This window comes from Pelobates fuscus, chromosome 2 (genome assembly GCF_036172605.1).
Source record: "Pelobates fuscus isolate aPelFus1 chromosome 2, aPelFus1.pri, whole genome shotgun sequence".
Classification (NCBI taxonomy): Eukaryota; Metazoa; Chordata; class Amphibia; order Anura; family Pelobatidae; genus Pelobates; species Pelobates fuscus.
The window spans coordinates 248,647,629-248,667,222 of record NC_086318.1 but is presented as its reverse complement, the minus strand read 5'-3'; the positions used below and the strand labels follow the sequence as shown (position 1 = coordinate 248,667,222).

General features: G+C 47.8%; 1 protein-coding gene across 1 annotated transcript in view; it reads right to left on the bottom strand.

Annotated features, from left to right (window-relative positions):
• UST (uronyl 2-sulfotransferase) overlaps window positions 1–19,594 on the bottom strand; it is a 352,805-nt gene that overhangs the window by 118,101 nt on the left and 215,110 nt on the right. The gene's annotated exons all lie outside the window — the stretch shown is intronic.

The following is a 19,594-nucleotide window of genomic DNA, read 5'->3' as shown; positions in this document are numbered from 1 at the left end:
AAACACAAATATTAGTGTTTTAAAACAGTAAAACATATTACAACAATAATATAGACCATAAAAGTGCAGTTCGCTTGTAAAAAATGCAAAAAACGTGACTTTTACTTAAAATATCATCGTTGTAATACAATTTACCAGTTTGAAACATGAATATTTGAGTTCAGCGAAGTCTCCCGGGTAAAACAGTACCCCCTATGTACAGGTTTTATGGTGTCTTGGAGAGTTACAGGGTCAAATATAGTGCTTGCGAATTAAATTCTCTGCACTTTCTCCCTGTGTTGTCATGCATGTCAATCAAATTTTAATTAATCAAATCACATAATTACGTTAAAAGATTATTTAAATATACATGTAGAATTTTAATATATATGCATTTATAGGTATTTAAATTCTACGTGTATACTGATGTAATCTTTTATGTAATTATATGTATTTATCTATATATATATATTTGCGGTTATTTGTATTTTATATATATATAGATATATATAGAATGTCATTCTAAGTGTATTTTGTTACCGATATATATATATTAATAACAAAATACAGTTAGAATGAAATTACATATGCATATATAATTTATATTAAATTTTGTTTCAATATTTTATTTATTTATTTTATTATTTAATTTATTTATTATTTTAATTATACGTATTTATATATAATATATATATGTACATCTATTATATATATAATATACCGGTATATACATATTATATATATGTAACGTCATTCTAAGTGTATTTTAATATTAATATATATACTTATATTAATATTAATACACTTTGTATGACGTTACATATATATAATATGTATATATATTATATATATAATATATATACATATTATATATATATAAAAATGCATTTATTTTATTTTTACACATGTCTAATTATTTATTTTAATTCTTCCCACCAGCAGGGGGACTGTTTGATATTTCAAACAGTCCCCCTGCTGGCAGATCCACAGCCAGCTATAGGGGGCCATGTGATCGCTCTTTGAGAGCGATCACATGGCCCCCGGGGGCCTCATTTGCCGTGGGAGGGCTGCCTGGGCTGTGAGGCAGTCCTCCCGAAGCGGATCGCGGCGGAGGTAAGTATAACTTACCTCCTGGGGCTGCAAGCCGTTACGGCGTGCTATGCCGTCATAACGGCTTTAAAGCCCACTTAACCCGTGACGGCATAGCACGCCGTAACGGCGTTAAGGGGTTAAACCATAATGATAACAGAAATCACCCTAGTGGCCCTGATCAAAAGCTTACATATCCTTGAATGTTTGGCCTTGTTACACAAGGTGACACATACAGGTTAAAACATGAATTAAAGGTTAATTTCCCACAACTGTTGCTTTTTAAATTGCATTTAGTTCTGTATATAAATAGAGAGAGTATTCAACTGTGTGGTATAAAAAACAACCCCAGTTAAAGCAGTGGAGTGCTATAAATATAATTACTCACCACCCAAGGACTGGTATGAGACCTAAGGGGGAAATAGCAGATATAGTGTAGTATATCAAATAGCCAAAATTGGATAATAGTGCAACTGGGTTCACTCACATGGTGCTGAGCCTTGTTAGGATAGGCTCAAATCACTTTAGAAGTTGGTCACAAACCCTCCAGATGGAGTATCTTGGTATTCCTTGTGACAAATAATAAAGAAGAATTTCTAGTGCAGTATGTTGGTTTAAAATAGAATGTGAGACAGATATAACCGCTCACCTGGTTTTGAGCCTATGAACTTGGCTCTAAGTGTAGGAACTTGAGTGTCAAATAGGGGACACAAACCCTTCTTTGGGTGCTGGATTTACTGGATAAGAAGTCCACAGGAAGAGTATATTAATAGAACTATTAAGGCATGGGGAATATTGTGAAAATTGATGACAAGATGAATGCAGCATGTTATGCGAAAATACTGGCAGACAATTTGCATTCTTCTGCACAAAGGCTGCACATGGGACGCTCTTGGACTATCCAGCATGACAATGACCCTAAGCACAAGGCCAAGTTGACCCTCCAGTGGTTACAACAAACAAAGGTGAATGTTCTGGAGTGGCCATCACAGTCTTGTGATCTTAATAACATTTAGCCACTCTGGGGAGATCTCAAATGTACGGTTAATGCAAGACGACCAATGACTTTGCATGACCTCAAATGGCTACTAGAAGTGCTTCCACTCCTCAGATGGCTTCTAGGGGTGCTTCCATTTAGTGTCTCCACCCTCTACATGGAGACACTGAACTTTCCTCATACAGATGCATTGATTCAATACATCTCTATGAGGAGCTGCTGATTGGCAAGGACTGTGTTTAGCTTGTGCTGGCTCTGCCCCTGATCTCAGCCAATCCTATGGGAAATATAAGTAAAAAAAAAAAACAGAAACACTAGAAGTGAAAAACACTTGTGAAAGTAATCTTCCTAATGTATCTAACAAAATAAACCTAAAGTAAAAGAAGTGGAAAAAGCACAAACACTTGTGTAAAAGAAAATAATATATATGTAAAAACAACCTGTATGTATGGAGAAAATACAACACTGGGGAGTAGAGTGAAATGCTAAAAGGACTGGTAAGAAAAAATTTACTTTTATGAAAAATGCTTTCTACTTAATAACATTTTCAAATTTGCATCTCTCCATTTTACAAAATCTGAATAATTGGGTTAACAAAACCTTCATTATAATTTGAGAATAAATTTAAAGCATATTTTTAAACTCTAAAGAACAAACCAGGGCTAATGGACGATGATCAGTAAATAAAAACAAAAAGTTCCACCTCATAACACTGATCCTCCTCCTTCACTCTCTCTGCAGGTTGAAGGTACCTGCCTCACCCCATCCTTTCAAGCTCGCGGTCTTGGGATCACTTTTGATCCATTGCCTCACCTTTGCGCCTTATGTCCAATCTGTTGCTAAAACCTGTTGATTCCAACTTAAAAACCTGTCGATTCTAACGGACCTTTCTTACGCAAGATGCTGCCAAGGAGCTTGTTCATGCTCTAGTAAACTCTTGCATCAATTACTGTAATTCTCTCCTAATTGGTCTCCCCAGAAGCCGTACCGCCCCCCTACAATCTGTGATGAATGCTGCTGCCAGGCTGATCTTTCTCTCCTGTCGCTCCTCTCACACCTCACCCCTCTGTCAATCTTTACACTGGCTTCCTGTCCCCTGCAGGTGTAAATTTAAAATACTAACCCTTACCTATAAAGCTCTAACCAACTCTAGACCCTCTTACATTTCTTCACTGATTCATAGGTATGCCCGCTCTCGGTCTCTCTGCTCTGCTGGCGATCTTCTCCTACCTGCTGCTCGCACCCTTACTGCAAATTCACACCTTCTCACGGGCTTCTCTTTTTCTTTGGAACAGCCTGCCTACCCCTGTCAGACTCTACCCTAGTCTTCAATCCTTTAAGAAGTCCCTCAAAACCCATCTTTTCAGGAATGCTTATGGCCTCCAAGAGTAACTTCTATCTCTCAAACCTTCCTCTTGCTCTCTTCTAAAGGGCCACACTCCACTCCCACCTCCAGTTCTGCTACTTTCCTACCATGTCTATTTGCTGTCTATCTCAATACCTTTCCTATTGTGTTTTTATCCTCTAGATTGTAAGCTCGTTTGAGCAGGGTCCTCAACTACCTATTGTTCCATTTTGTTATTGTCTCATTTGGTAAATTACCCTTTTATTGCAAAGCGCTGCGGAATAAGCTGGCACTATATAAATACCAATAATAATAATAATAATAAAATATGTGGATTGTTTGTGGTGTTGCATTTGTGCGGATCGTGTTAATGTTTGTGTGTGGGCTGTTCGTATTATTTGTATGAGGGGAAGGTTATTCTGCAGCTCTGTGTATATGTAGCAATGGGGGTGGCTTCCTTGGGTTCCAGTGGGGATCAGGCTGCTAGGTACAGGTCAAGGACAGGAGCTGCTCTACTCCACTGTGGATTCCCATTCACAAGTGCTTGGAGGAAGTGCTCAGAGATCACTTCCTCTATGTGCTGCAATGCATAAATTGAGGATTTTCTTTCACCGCCTTTTCATAATAGCAGATATCTGAAGTTTCCCTGGGACTCTTGATAGGCCAGACCCCATTTGGCTCTGGCAGCCTTGAGTGTCGTGCAAAGGCACCTTGAGTGTCGTGCATGGCACACGTGCCCTAAGTTGCCTACCTCTGTGATAGATCAGGGGTTCAGAAACCTATGGTTCTCATGCCATGTATGATGTCTTTGCATGGCACTCAAGGCTGCCAGATCCAAACAGATCCTCAGATCTCCAAACAATGTGTAATTCACCCAGTGAACCAAACTAAACAGAATACTTTCCTTGACAGCGTAATGTTTCCCAGAATTCCTCTAAATCCTCACAAAATTATACAAAAAATAAAGTGAAAAGGCTGAAATAAATATCACAAGAAAAACCATGCAAAAGATATGAACTTTAAACATGCAACACTAAATTCTGATATGAAAGGACTCAAACAAAAATATTGGCAAATGACCATCAATCCACACCAGCACTAGGATAGATCAAGATAAAAATACATGAAGATGCAACTTCAAATCATCACATATGCTGGCAGCACTTTTCATGTGGTTAAGGTAGACTTACTTCCCGTTTGGGAGTATGAAATTTGGATAAAGGCTTCCTTCAGCACATAAAAAGTGCTACCATCAGCATATATGATGATTTGAAGATATACTTTTTGATCTAAGTGCTCCTGATGTGTGATTTATTGATGGTGATATGCAGTCATATTTCACAAAATGTATTCATGCATGTGATTATGACAGACAAATTTATTATACAAGACATTAATTGAACCAGCTTTAATATGTTTCAGGATATGATAATACCGTATATACTTGAGTATAAGTCAACCCGAATATAAGTCGAGACCCCTAATTTTACCCAAAAAAACTGGGAAAACTTATTGACTCGAGTATAAGACTAGGGTGGGAAATGCAGCAGCTACTGGTAACTTTCTAAATAAAATTATATCCCCCAAAAATTATATTAATTGAATATTTATTTACAGTGTGTGTATATAATGAATGCTGTGTGTGTATATAATGCAGTGTGTTTGTATGAATGTGGTGTGTGTGTGTGCATGAGTGCAGTGTGTGTGTGCATGAATGCAGTGTGTGTGTGTGCATGAATGCAGTGTGTGCAGTGTGTGTAGTGTGTGTATGAATGCAGTGTGTGTAGTGTGTGTGTATATAATGCAGTGTGTGTGTATGAGTGCAGTGTGTGTGTGCATGAATGCAGTGTGTGTAGTGTGTGTATGAATGCAGTGTGTGTAGTGTGTGTGTATATAATGCAGTGTGTGTGTATGAATGCAGTGTGTGTGTGTGTCTGATGCAGAGCCTTGGTGGGGGGGTGGGTATTTTTATTATTTTTAAAAAAAATATTATTATTTTAATATTAAATAATTTTTTATATATTATATTTTATTTTTAAAATTATTATTTTTAATATTATTATATTTTATTTATTTAGATTTTATTCGTCACCCCTCCCTGCTTGTTAGCTGGCCATGGAGGGGGGCTCTTATTCCCTGGTGGTCCAGTGGATGGGCTGTAGGAGGAGGACTGGCAGAGAGCTGTAACTTACCTTCACAGCAGCTCCTGTCAGCTCCCTTCTCTCTCCTCCAGTCGGCTCACCTGTCAACAAGTCTCGCGAGACTTGCAGAGGGAGACGACCATAGGAGAGAGAAGGGAGCTGACAGGAGCTGCTGTGAAGGTACGTTACAGCTCTCTGACAGCCCCCAACAGGACCGCCGGGCTTGTAATGAGCCCGGCGGTCCTGTCTGTATTATGGCAATGTAAATTGCCATAATACAGACACTCACTCGAGCATAAGATGAGTGGGGGGTTTTCAGCACAAAAAATGTGCTGAAAAACTCGTCTTATACGCGAGTATATATGGTATATGTGGAGAAGTTGGTCAGTAAAGAGAGAATATGAGGTGAGTTCAGTAAGAAATAGTTTTTTTCACGTGTAGCGATACTGTCGCCAATGTCTCATGTGTGTGCGAAGGGAAGTAATAAGCAGAGAGTGCTCATATTTTCTTTAGATCTAAAGTTGTGAAATTGTAGCCCATGGAACAGCGCAGTCAGGGGAGTGGGCCTTGACAGAGCCAGGAGTAGGCAGGGGAGTAACCAGTTAAAGGGGTGTGGTTATTGGTAAATGGGGGTTGGACTATAGGAGTATATTAAGCGGCCATTTTATGACTAAGGGACATTTTAACTAAACTGACACTTACCTGGTAATTGTCCCCCTACAACCCCTGCGGCGGCTGCACGGCGTTCCATGAGGAGGGCGAGACCGCCCCAGCGGCTGAGCCCGGGCATGGAGCCTGAAGTCGGCAGACGGAGGAGCCCATCAGCGGAGTCTGTTGGGGCCCTGGATGAGGTAGCGGGCCCCAGCGGAGTGGATGTACCGCGGCCGGCACCGTCGGTCCGACGCGGTGCTGGCCGGGCGCGGGCAGCAGCTAGGCCGAGGCCTACCACGCGGTGTGCGCCCCGCCGGGAGGCGGCAGGCGGGACGGTTGCGGCTGGAGCCAGGACCCAGAGCAGATCGGATGGTGGAAGCAGTGAGCGGTTGCGGCCCGGTGAGTCAGGGAATGGCGCTGGGGCTGGGCAGCGGGCGGGGGGCAGAGCGGAGGCCTCTAGTGATCAGGCGGTCCCCCTGATGGCAGGGGGAGCCCCTGGGCAAGGGGACACATCGGGGGCGGCCTCTAGTGGGGCCAGGTTCAGCACAAGGGACGCAGACGGCAGGTCCGCTCAGCCAGGTACATTGGGGCCGGCAGGGCCCGCGGCTTTAGCAGACAGAAAACGCCAGGATAGACAGGCGGAATCCCCAGTTCGCAAGGCGGCCCAAAAGGGGCCAGGTGCAGCAGGTCGGGATAGCTCCCAGGACTCAGCTCAGGGCATGGAGACAGGACGGGCTGGGAGAGAGCGGGAGGGCCGCAGGGGCGGCTCCCGGGGACCGGGGGGTCTCTCGCGGAGCCCTAGGCCGCATCGCAGCAGGGAGCAGCACGGCGTCAGTGCCAGGCATGACAGGAGGCAGGCTGACGGGTGGAGGGGTAGAGAGAGGAGCAGGTCTGCAAGCAGGTTTAGCAGAAGGAGATCGGCCTCAAGGGACCGGAGGTGGAGGCAGCGGCGCAGTGCGTCTGGGTCCTCAGGCAGGAGCTCGCCAGGTCAGCGGCGCAGTGCTTACGGCCGGGAGGGCCAGGCAGGGAGTCGGGATATGGTGCGGAACTACAGGCATGAACATAAGGAGGTTGGGCGGGTATGTGATCATGTGGACACACTACCCAGGTGTCGTTCTCCTTGCAGGTCTCGCAGCACTACACCCGCGGTCCTGAGGCAGGGCCAGGCTGACGGGAGTCGGCGCCAATTGGATGCTCCGGAGCCAAGCATGGCGGACGGACGGGAAACGAACCCACAGCCTTCTGCGGCTTCGGGCTCAGGCGGTGAGTCAACTGTTACACCACACGCAGGAACACTATTGAATTGCTTAAAATCTTTCTTAGATTCATGGGCGGGTGGGGAAATGGCTTCACCTCAGTTTGGGAGAGTGTGGACGTGTGAGAAAGGCCAGGGGTTACAAGGTAGGGCCGTGGGCCCAACGCTGGATAGCGAAGTGGGGTTATCTGTGTCTGAAACTAGTAAGGAGTCGGGGGACAAGGTAGGTCTTGGGGGCGAAATTACCGACGCTGCGCGGCAAAACGTGCACGTGTCTTTTTCGGGCCCATTAGGTTGTCATCTGAAAATGGACATCAAGGAGAAAATTTGGAAGGGTGAGTTTGTGGAGGTTTTTTCCTTGCTCCCGCTGGAGGAGTTCTTAGACATGAAGGAGGAGGACAAGAAGGACGCAAAGAAGGAGGAGGAGGAGAAAAAGCGTAGGTATCGGAAGATTCCTAAAACGTTTGGGAACTGGCTGCGGGCCTTCTGTATCCTGGCCAGCGTGATAGGGGAAAAGTCGCCGGATAAATGCTCCCAATTGTTTTGCTACCTAGATGGGATTGGGGAAGCGTACCGGACCTATGGCGGGGTCGCCTGGTGGCGGTACGACGAGCAGTTTCGCCAGAGGTTAGCGGCGAATCCCAGCATGCGGTGGGATCAAATGGACCTTCCCCTCTGGATGCGGCTCATGATGGCGCAAAAGGCTGCGCCCTTTCAAGGGACGGCCGGTGCGGCCCCTGGGGGACCTGCATCGGCCGGGCAAAAGAAAGGCTTCTGTTGGCTCTTTAACGAGGGCCAATGTAAGTGGGGTGCGTCGTGCCGGTTTAAGCACGAGTGCTCAGGTTGTGGGGGTGCACACGGAGCCAGCCGGTGTTTTAAGCGAGGTAAGTCTGCACCAGGAACGGGAACCGTTGGAGCGTCGGCCCCCTCCGCTGCCGCGGGGGGCAACCCCGGTGAAAGTAGGCGAGATGCTGCCGTGGCTAAAACAGTACGGTAACCGTCAGGACGCTGAATTCTTATGGCACGGCTTTACGGAAGGTTTTTCAATACCGTTTCAGAGTAGGGATGTGGGGAGGTTATGCAGTAATCTCAAGTCGGTGGGTGAACACCCGGGAGTTGTGAGGGACAAGTTGCTGAAGGAGGTGCAACTGGGTAGGATGGCTGGGCCGTTCGAGGCTCCGCCGCTGCCTGACTTGAGGGTATCCCCGCTGGGGGTAGTCCCCAAGAAGGAGGCGGGTAAGTTTAGGTTGATTCATCATTTATCATTCCCGGAAGGGGCGTCAGTAAATGATGATATCGATGAGGCCCTGTGCTCCGTATCGTATGCATCATTCGACCATGCTGTCGAGTTGGTTCGGAGAGCAGGGCGAGGGGCTTTGATGGCGAAGGTGGATGTGGAGGCAGCATTCCGGCTCCTTCCTATCCACCCAGACTGTCACCACTTGTTAGGGTGCCTTTTTGAGGGTAAGTTTTTCGTGGACCTGTGCCTACCCATGGGTTGCTCCATTTCATGTGCGTATTTTGAAAAGTTTAGCACGTTCCTGGAGTGGGTAGTGCGCAGGGAATCGGGCGGGGGTACGGTGGTCCATTACTTGGACGACTTTCTGTGTGTGGGCCCGGCTGGGTCCGACAGATGTGCCCAAATACTGCGGGTGTTCCAGAGGTTAGCCCAACAGTTTGGGATTCCTCTGGCCGAGGACAAGACAGTGGGCCCGACCGAGTGTCTGAGTTTTTTAGGGCTGGAAATCGACTCGGTCGTGGGGGAATGTAGACTGCCGGAGGAGAAGTTGAGGGTGCTCCGCCAGCAGGTGCACGCGATAAAGGGCGCTAGGAAAGTTACGCTGCGGGGACTGCAGTCCTTGCTCGGCAGCCTTAATTTCGCTTGTAAGGTGATCCCTATGGGAAGAGTTTTTTGTAGATTGCTGGCTAGGGCTACCTGTGGGGTCCGTCTGCCGAGTCATTACATCAGGGTGTCGGTTGGTATGAGAGAGGACTTGGACATATGGGACCGCTTCCTCACTGAGTTTAACGGACGGGTGTTTTTCAGGGATGTGATGAAGGCATCTGGCGAAGCCGGGCTGTTTACGGACGCCTCGGGGAGCGTTGGCTTTGGGGCTTACCTTGGGGGCAAGTGGTGTGCCGAGGTTTGGCCTGAGGCTTGGTCCGAGAGCCCCTTGATTCGGAACCTCGCTTTTTTGGAGCTTTTTCCAGTTGTGGTAGCGGTGTCACTATGGGGCGAGGAGCTCAGGGACAAGAAAGTTATCTTCCACTCTGATAATATGGCAGTGGTACAGGTAATTAACAGTCTATCGGCTTCGTCCCTGCCAGTGGTTAGGTTGTTGCGGCAGCTAGTGCTCTTGTGTATGTCTTGGAACATTGTCTTCCGGGCACGGCACGTGCCGGGCCTGCTGAATGTGGTCGCTGACGCTCTGTCTCGTTCACAGTGGGTGCGGTTCCGGGAAGCAGCGCCGGACGCACAAGCGACAGGGCAAGCATGCCCGGAGGAGATGTGGCGGCTCGGGACGTTGTGCTTGGGCGATACATAAGGAGCTCACTGGCGCCGGGGACTTGGACCGCTTATACTAAGGTTTGGTGTGAATGGGAGGAAATGTTGTCCCAGGCGGGAGCAGGCGATTCTGCAGCTGGTAGGTTGGACACGCTGTTGTGGCTTCTTTGCAGGTTGGTGGCAGGTGGGTCATCCCCTTCTAGGGTGGAACGCTACATGTCTGCGTTAGCCTTCCTGTTCAAGTTTAACGGGTGGGAAGACCTGACCAAACATTTCTTGGTAAAGCAAACTTTGAAGGGTTTCAAGAAGGGCAGGAGGTCTGTGGATACGAGGAGGCCTGTGTCCTTTGCCACCCTTCAAGGGTTGGTGGGGTTGTTGAACGAAGTGTGTAGTTCGGCATTTGAAGTAACTTTGTTCTCTGTGGCTTTCGTGTGGGCTTTCTTTGGGGCTTTTCGTATTGGCGAATTGGTGAGCGCCAATAGGTCGGGGGCATCGGGCCTCCGGTATGAGGATGTGGCTATGGAACAGGACAAGGTCGTGATTTGGCTCCGGCGCTCGAAGACGGACGTCTTCGGAAAAGGTAAGAATGTTGTCCTGTCCTCACTACCAGGGTCCCCGGTGTGCCCGGTTGCGTGTGGGGACGTGTTTTTACGGGTTCGCCCGCAGGTTGGTGGTTGCTTCCTGATTCATGAGGATGGGAAGGCGCTGTCGCGCTTTCAGTTCTTGCGAGTCTTCCGCATGGGGTTGACGAGATTGGGCTTGCAGCCCGGACAATTTGGTACGCACTCCTTCCGTATCGGGGCTGCGACTGAGGCGGCGCGGCTCGGGCTGGGGGAGGAGCGGATAAAGCAGATTGGGAGATGGGAATCCATCAGGTTCCGTGCATATGTAAGGCCGGAAAGGTTGGTGTGAATGGAATGTTGTGGATGTGGGAAAAGGGTGCTCTGCCGGTTAACTGAATTTGTTTCCTTTCAGGCTTGGTCGCTTGGCTGGTGGGTCACTCGTTTGTCTACTGGGCGGAGAAGAGGGCCGCAGTTCGGAGACAAGGCACACAACTGGGTTTTCTTCTGGACACAGTGGACCTTCGGTGGTTTGGTTTTAGGGGTTTCAGCTGGCAGAGTATAAGTGGTGAAATTTTTGGGATGTTGTCCAAGGGGTTTGCCCCGGATATACTGTTGATTCACGGTGGGGGCAATGACTTAGGTTTGGTCCCCCAGAAGGTGTTGGTCAGGAGAATGAAGAGGGACCTGGACAGGGTGAGGGCTCTGGTCCCAGGAGTTACAATAGTTTGGTCTGAAATGGTGCCGCGGTTGAACTGGAGGCATGCCAGGGACCCGGCGGCTGTGGCACGTTGCCGTGGTAAAGTAAATAAGGCCATGTCTGTCTTTATTAGGAGACTAGGGGGGGTCCCAGTGAGGCACTTTGAATTGGAGGGCGGGTTGCCCGGTTATTTTAGGCGGGATGGTGTGCATCTGTCTGATGTGGGGTGTGATCTACTAAACTTAGGATTCCAGGAGGGTATTTCCAAAGCCCTATTTATGTGTGGTGGGGGTCGCTCGAGACATTAAGGGGTCAAGTCTCTTGCTATGGCGGGATAGGGCTTGGGTAATTGGAAGGTAGGAGGAGTATAAATTGGTTAGGCTGGATTAAACTGGAGTGTGAAATGGTTTGTGGGTTCGAGCTCATCGGTGGCTCCGAACCAGGTGGTGTAGGGGGGTCTCGGTACACCCCTACAGTTTAAAAAGTTATGGATATGGGGCCTCTTTGGTAGGCCATATGTTATGTGTTATTGGTTATTTATAATGTTATTTATTGTTATTGGCGGGGTCATTGCCGGGGGTAATTTATGTACGGTGGGGGGTGGAGGTATATTTACTTTTGTGGCAATGACCCCAATTTGTTACCTTGTTTATAATAATAAATAAAGCTGTGGACTTTTTTATTCCAACAGAAATACGGTGTCTGTAAGTTATTGGGGGGTTTGGGGTAAACAGCGCACCTGCCGAATAATCGACTGTGCGCATGTCATGTAGCCCATGGAACAGCGCAGTCAGGGGAGTGGGCCTTGACAGAGCCAGGAGTAGGCAGGGGAGTAACCAGTTAAAGGGGTGTGGTTATTGGTAAATGGGGGTTGGACTATAGGAGTATATTAAGCGGCCATTTTATGACTAAGGGACATTTTAACTAAACTGACACTTACCTGGTAATTGTCCCTCCCACCCTCCCTGTTGTTTTGGAGTTCCCGTTTGGTCACAGCGGCGGGATAGGGCTTGGGTAATTGGAAGGTAGGAGGAGTATAAATTGGTTAGGCTGGATTAAACTGGAGTGTGAAATGGTTTGTGGGTTCGAGCTCATCGGTGGCTCCGAACCAGGTGGTGTAGGGGGGTCTCGGTACACCCCTACAGTTTAAAAAGTTATGGATATGGGGCCTCTTTGGTAGGCCATATGTTATGTGTTATTGGTTATTTATAATGTTATTTATTGTTATTGGCGGGGTCATTGCCGGGGGTAATTTATGTACGGTGGGGGGTGGAGGTATATTTACTTTTGTGGCAATGACCCCAATTTGTTACCTTGTTTATAATAATAAATAAAGCTGTGGACTTTTTTATTCCAACAGAAATACGGTGTCTGTAAGTTATTGGGGGGTTTGGGGTAAACAGCGCACCTGCCGAATAATCGACTGTGCGCATGTCATGTTAATCCTATCCACATATAAAAAGTAGGTTTCACTGTGTAACATATCTGTAAATTGCAACTGATGTGAATTGTATTGGTTTATAAATACCATAGAGTTGTCATCACATTCTTGGGGTATATGAATATTGATGTTAGCAGTCCAAAGGGACAGAGTTGAAAAGAAAACAAAAACTTGTATTAAACTGGTTGCCATACAGTAATAGTATATATTTGACAAAACCTTTGCTAATGGCTAATTAGCAGACAAACTGTCATTACATTTTCTGCATAGAAAAAAGAGAGAAAAAACAAAAACAAATCAGATTTTGAGGATATGAAGAAAATCATAAATTAAATTGCTTCTAAGTACATTACGTTTATATTATCACAACCATTCAACAGGATCAAGAAACCAGAAAGAATAATATGCAACGTGTTTGTGCCTTAGGCAGGGATCTTTCGAAATAAAGACTTTGGCTAAACAAAACCATGCACTGTAAGAAAAACAAACCAAGGCATTTGCAAAAAAATGATGCATTACATGTTATTTTATCGACTTTACATGCTGTGAAGCAAAGCAAGCTAAAATGTAATGCTGCTACCAACAAGCAAAAATCTCTGTGAACTTAAAAATAAATTGCAGTTACTATTTTGCCAGAAGAATATATTTCAGACAATGCTAAATAAATTTGGCCAACACTGGTTCCCATGAAAAGGTTGGTTCTTCCCAAAAAATTGCAAGGACCACCCCTAAAGATGGTGGCCAGGATGTCTGACAGCGCCTCCTGAGGCAGACCATGCATGCTCTGTGCATGGCCTTTCTATGCAGTCCACTTCAGCATTCTGAAATTTGACCATCTGTGCAGGATAAGACCCTAAAATGGATAACTGTTTCAGCAAAATCTCGACTGTTGATATCTATGCACACCCTAAAAGTGACACCCTAAAAAAGAAAGCTTCAAGAACTATAACCATTACAGTTCACTACAAGTTGGCAACTGTTTGACTCCTTACGAGGTGCCACAGGGCACTCGCTGTGGTAGTTAATGGTGCTTGGAGTGTTTTGTTAATATTATCCCTATTGAGCTGTTTGCTCAATAACTGTTTTACTTATTTGCTGGTCTGCAATCATATCAGAGAGGTCTTCTTCTATATATCGTATTTTTCCGTGTATAAGATGCCCCCATATATAAGACGACCCCTATTTTTGAAGCCCAAATTTAGAACTAAATATTTTAAACATCAAATAGAACAACTTTAAAATTTTAGAGGAGAAAACAACACACTTCTGTTTCTCACGCCTCCCCTGTGCTACAGTACTCTGTGAAGTTATTGGCTCTATAGTGCATGTTGGGAGACCAGAGCTCCCACAATATAGCAGGTGGTGTGAGGGCATGCTGGGACTTCATAGTAGTATTCCGTCCGCTCTCTGATCCCTATTTCCTCCCCCATAAATATAAATCAGAAAGCAAGTATACTTTAATATGGATGCTCATTTTATGGTGTGTCATGTCTCTGAAGTTCCGTTGGTGGAAAGTGCTGATGCCTGCTGCAGCTCCCACACACATAGGGACCTCTTCCTCCTTGCCACAGCACTTAGAAGTGGATCGGAGGGAGGAGGCAACAGGTATAACCAAAATTCAAACTAATGCCCGTTATTTGTCCGGGTCCCTAGGTTCTCCGGGTGCTCCTGGCATTCCCCCCCCCCCCCCCCCAGCCGTTTTCGGCACCCATAGACTCCCGCCGACGGCTTCTTTTATCTCCAGTTCCGCCGCGGGCACGTTCTGCGCATGCGCGGAACACGCGCGGCAGCCATTTTGTTGGTTTCTTGTCGCCGGTCGTGCCAGCGGCCATTTTAAAGCCTCCTTACTCGGCGATTTTGCTTCATTGCTCCGTGGAGGCTGCATGCTCCCTGCTCCTGCTCCTATACCGGGTATTTCTCTCCTACTCTGTCCTTGTGCTTGGGTTAAGCAATCCAGCACCTAACTCTGTCCTATACTTTGAGATATATATATATATTTATCTATCATCATGCAGTCTGCCTGCGGTGATTTTACTTCTCACCCTGTTCCCCCTAGGGGTACCACAGGTTCTGACTCCCAGGCTGACTCAAACCTTATAGGCTCTGAGGAGTTCCAAAGCCTCCTGGACACCACTATGTCCAACTCCATTAACAAGGCCATCTCCTCTGCCATGGGAGCTATGTCCTCTAGCATCTCCCTATCCATCTCCCAGGCCCTTAGGCAGGCCCTCCCTGCCCAATTTGGGCCAGGACTCTCTCCCATTTCCCCTGAAGGGACTACCGCAGGGCGCAAGGCGCTTGGCAAGCACAAACACACTGCTGACCCTGGTTTGACTGACACGCCTCAGGCTGTCGATGATGGCGCGCAACAACCGCGCAGTAGAGCTACTGGCCGGGCTATGGCGGCCAGAGAATGGAAACGGCGCGTGCCCATGATTTATTGTCTGATTCAGACGAGGATGGGGAAGATGGGTCAGATGATCAGTTCTCGGACCCCTACGGGGACGAGACTTCAGGGGACGATGACCTCCCGGGAACACAATTCCCTTCCAGACCAAAGCCCTATCAGGGGCCCATGATACAGAGCCAACCTCTGACGCTAAAGATACCCTGGTGTTTGACCCAGACAACCTCAGACACCCTCGCTCCACCAAATGGGAGCCTTCTGGCCACATAGCCCAATACCTGGCCCTCAGAGTCCGTAAATCCCTCTCACAAGAGGGTCGTAACAAACTGAGGGCGGAATGCCCCCGCCCGATCGTACCCGATGCAGTGGCAAAGACCCCTGAAGTTGACCCCCAGATTGTACAGTTCCTGGGAAAGACAGGTTGGAAACCCAAAAAAGGGCCTAGACTACTCTATGCGCAATTGTCAGGACAAATTCCTTGACACCCTGGGCCCAGTCACCAAACTGTATGAGTTGCTAGAAATGGCTCAGTCAAGTGGGGCTCCAGTAGACTTTGACGTAGCGTTCGGATGGCTCCAACGCCTAATATGCATGATAGGCAACGCCAATACGGCTATGTCGACTGAACGCAGGAAGGCCATCCTGCTAAAGATTGAGCCCAAGCTCGTGAGCATGGCCTCCAATGAGCCCGGTGCCTCCGCAAAAGGCCTTCTATTTGGTGAGTCCTTCGTAAAGGACCTAGGGTCATATGTCAAAACCTTCACGGCTTTGGACAAAGCCCAATCCTCCATCAAACGGGTATTTAACCCGACGGTTTTTGGCGGGGCCGGTAGAGGTAGGAGCCGTCTACCCGGCCGCAACCCCCGGGGCTTTTCCAGACCGGGTAGAGGCTCCTTCAACCAACAGAGACCGACCCAGGAATGGTCCTTCACCCCGTTCTTCCACTCACGAGGACGGGCTTGGCATACCCGCGGCAGTCGAGGAACACCCACGGGAAAACGCCCTTATGGTGAGTACCATGTTTCCCCTTTCTTCCCATATACGTGTAGGGGGCAGACTGGCCCTGTTCTCTCAGGCCTGGACTTTGATCACGTCAGACAGTTGGGTGTTACAGACGGTAGGGGGTTACCACCTAGAGTTGACTGCTCCCCCATTCAGACCACTCCCCCACGGGCGATTCACATGCCGACTGCACACATCGACCTCATCTCTGCAGAGATCAGAGAATTACAGACAAAGAGGGCCATAGAGGAGGTCCCTCTAGACACCCCAGGTTTCGTAAGCAACCTTTTTCTAGTGCCCAAAAAGGGAGGCGGGGTCCGCCCGGTTATCAACCTACGACCCCTAAATGCCTTCATACAATACCGGCATTTCAAAATGGAAGGCATTCATTGCCTCAGAGACCTGCTCCTACCCGGAGACTGGATGGTCAAACTAGACTTGCAAGATGCTTACCTGACAATCACGGTAGCGCCAATACACAGGAACCTACTCCAGTTCTGCTGGGGAGACAAGAAGTGGCGGTTCACATGCCTGCCCTTCGGTCTGTCCTCAAAAGTACTGAAACCGGTGGTGGACTTCCTCAGATTACACGGAGTCCGCCTCATCATCTACCTGGACGACATCCTCATACTCTCCGGGACTCGGTTCCTACTACTAGAACACTTAAGGTGGACCCTGCACCTCATACAGAACCTGGGCTTCCTTGTAAACTGGAAGAAATCGGTTCTGATTCCCTCACAACACATGGAATTCCTCGGATTCCGAATCGACTCCGTCCTACAAGTTCTCTGCCTCCCGGCGGAAAAGATGTCCAACATCAAAAAGGAAATAAGGAAACTTATGCACCGGCCAGACATATGTCTTCGCCAACTGGCACGGGTCATAGGCCTGTTGGCAGCCTCTATACAGGCGATTTTCCCAGGCCCGCTGCACTACAGAGCATTACAGCGACTGAAAGCGACCTGCCTGCGAAGTGGCCACTCATACGAATCTCACCTTACCCTGGACATGGAATCCAGGGAGGAACTGAACTGGTGGCTAGCCCACATGGAAGCATGGAACGGCCGGGCGATCTTCGGGTCCACCCCAGATCTGGTGATAGAATCGGACGCCAGCTTACATGGCTGGGGCGCACACTGCGGCAATATATCCACAGGAAGCAGATGGTCCACGGAAGAGTCCTTCTTACACATAAACTCTCTGGAACTGCTGGCGGCCTCGTTCGCCATTCGCAGTCTCTCACCCAAAGGCATCTCATGCTCGATCCTGCTCAAACTAGACAATGTCTCGGCGGTGCGATACATAAACCATCTAGGGAGAACCAGGTCCCGCATCCTAGCGGTTTTGGCCAGAGACTTCTGGGATTACTGCTTACAGTACAGACAGAACGTGTCCGTTACCGCGGAACACATCCCAGGCCTGGACAACTACACCGCGGATTGGAACTCCCGCTACTTGAGGGACTCAGGAGATTGGAGACTGCTACCGAGCATGTTCCGCAGGATCTCTTCCCTATGGGGACCTTTGAGCACGGACCTGTTTGCATCCAGACTCAACACACAACTACCGAGGTTCTGCAGCTGGCGACCGGACCCAGAGGCCATAGCGACAGACGCTTTCCTCCAAGATTGGTCCAAGGGCAGGGCTTACGCCTTCCCACCTTTCAATTTAATAGCCCATTGTCTAGCACACCTCCGAAGCTTCAGGAGCTCGTTAGTCCTGATAACCCCATGCTGGAGATCTCAACCTTGGTTCCCACACCTACTGGAGATGGCGATAGACCACCCAAGGCTACTACCGGACCATCCATCTCTGCTGACCAACCCGGACGGGGAGAATCATTCCCTAGTGGAACAAGGCCTTCTCCGCCTCATGGCATGGCTCCTTTCCGGGGACCCTGGGAAATCACAGAGGTTTCGAGCACAACTATGCAACTCCTGGCACCTGGTACACGGCACGCATTGACTGCGGCATGGAGACAGTGGGCCAATTGGTGCCTGGAACGATAGTTGGATCCGGTATCAGCCCCTGTGAAGTCGGTGCTAGACTTCCTAACACACCTGTTCGAGTCAGGCAAAGCCTTCCGCACGGTCAATGTATTCCGCTCAGCCATATCAGCTGGACATGACCAGGTGGACGGGCTCCCACTTGGGTAAAATCCTCTAATCTGTTGCCTGCTCAAGGGAGTCCGCTTCTCACGTCCCCCCACATCCAGATATGGATCCTTCTGGGACGTCAACTGTGTGTTCAGACTCCTAGATGGCTGGCCCACTAACTTGGAACTATCACTTAAACAAATATCGGCAAAACTACTTATGCTGCTCTGCCTATTATCCTGTAAACGGGTATCGGACGTAAGAGCCTTGGACTGGTGGGCCCGCACATTCACTCCGGAGGGGGTGTCGTTCGATATCTCACGGAGAACGAAGTCAGCTACCAAACAGATTTTCTATCCACGAATCTCATGTTTGCCAAACTTATGCCCAATAGCATGCCTAAAGGAGTACGAGTCTCGCACCTCTACTCTACGTCCATCCAATGACAGCCCCCTGTTCATCTCCCTGAAGAAACTTCATCTACCTGTATCTACACCGACACTAGCGCGATGGATCAAATGGCTGCTAGCTATGGCCGGGATCGATGTCTCAGTTCTCTCATCCCACTCTGTTAGAGGCGCCATGGCCTCAAAAGCATCAGCGTCCGGATGTCGCTTGGAAGACATTCTGAAGGCTGCAGATTGGTCTGCGGAATCCACTTTCCGGAATTTTTACTTTAGACCTATACAACATTTTTCAGATAAGATTATAGCTCAGCTTTAAAAAAGCATAATAGGAGCCTCCGTGTCTTTAATAAAATTCCTAGATTTTACTATTAACATGACGTAAAGTCATGATTTTATTAATGACACGGAGGCGAGTATTATTCCCTCCCTCCCTCCCTGGGTTAGAAGTGGTGGAATTTTTCTTTCACAGCCATTTAGGTCTAGACTGACTCAGGACTTACCCTCATACTTTTAGGACGGGTCTTCCTGGCCCCAGTTTATTACTTTATGCCTAGCCTAGTTGACGTTGTTTTTCTGTAAGCGCTGTGACACTGTATTTTCTTTCAGACATAGTTGACATTAGTTTGAATTTTGGTTATACCTGTTGCCTATCACGTATTATGTCAGAATGCTATGACGTTTATTTTTCCTTTCAGAAGTGAAGGTTACAAGATATATTGGAATATAAGTTGTCAGTTGAGATACAACCAGTTGTCAGTTGAGATTTTACCATATTTCTCCTCTTTTTTAGCCTGATTCCACAAGCTAATGGGACTAACAGGAGCTTCAAGGTTGACTCCGCATTGCCCTAGGAAGAGATGTTCAACTTCCCAAGATTACAGTTTCAAGTTCAAAGTTCTTGTTCGGTTTGACTGGTCTTCGGATCGCTACGGAAAGAGGAAGAGGAAGAGAGTGCTACACCTTATATACTGAAAGGGGGAGGTTCCCTTATGTAGCACTGTTGAATATGTTGAATATG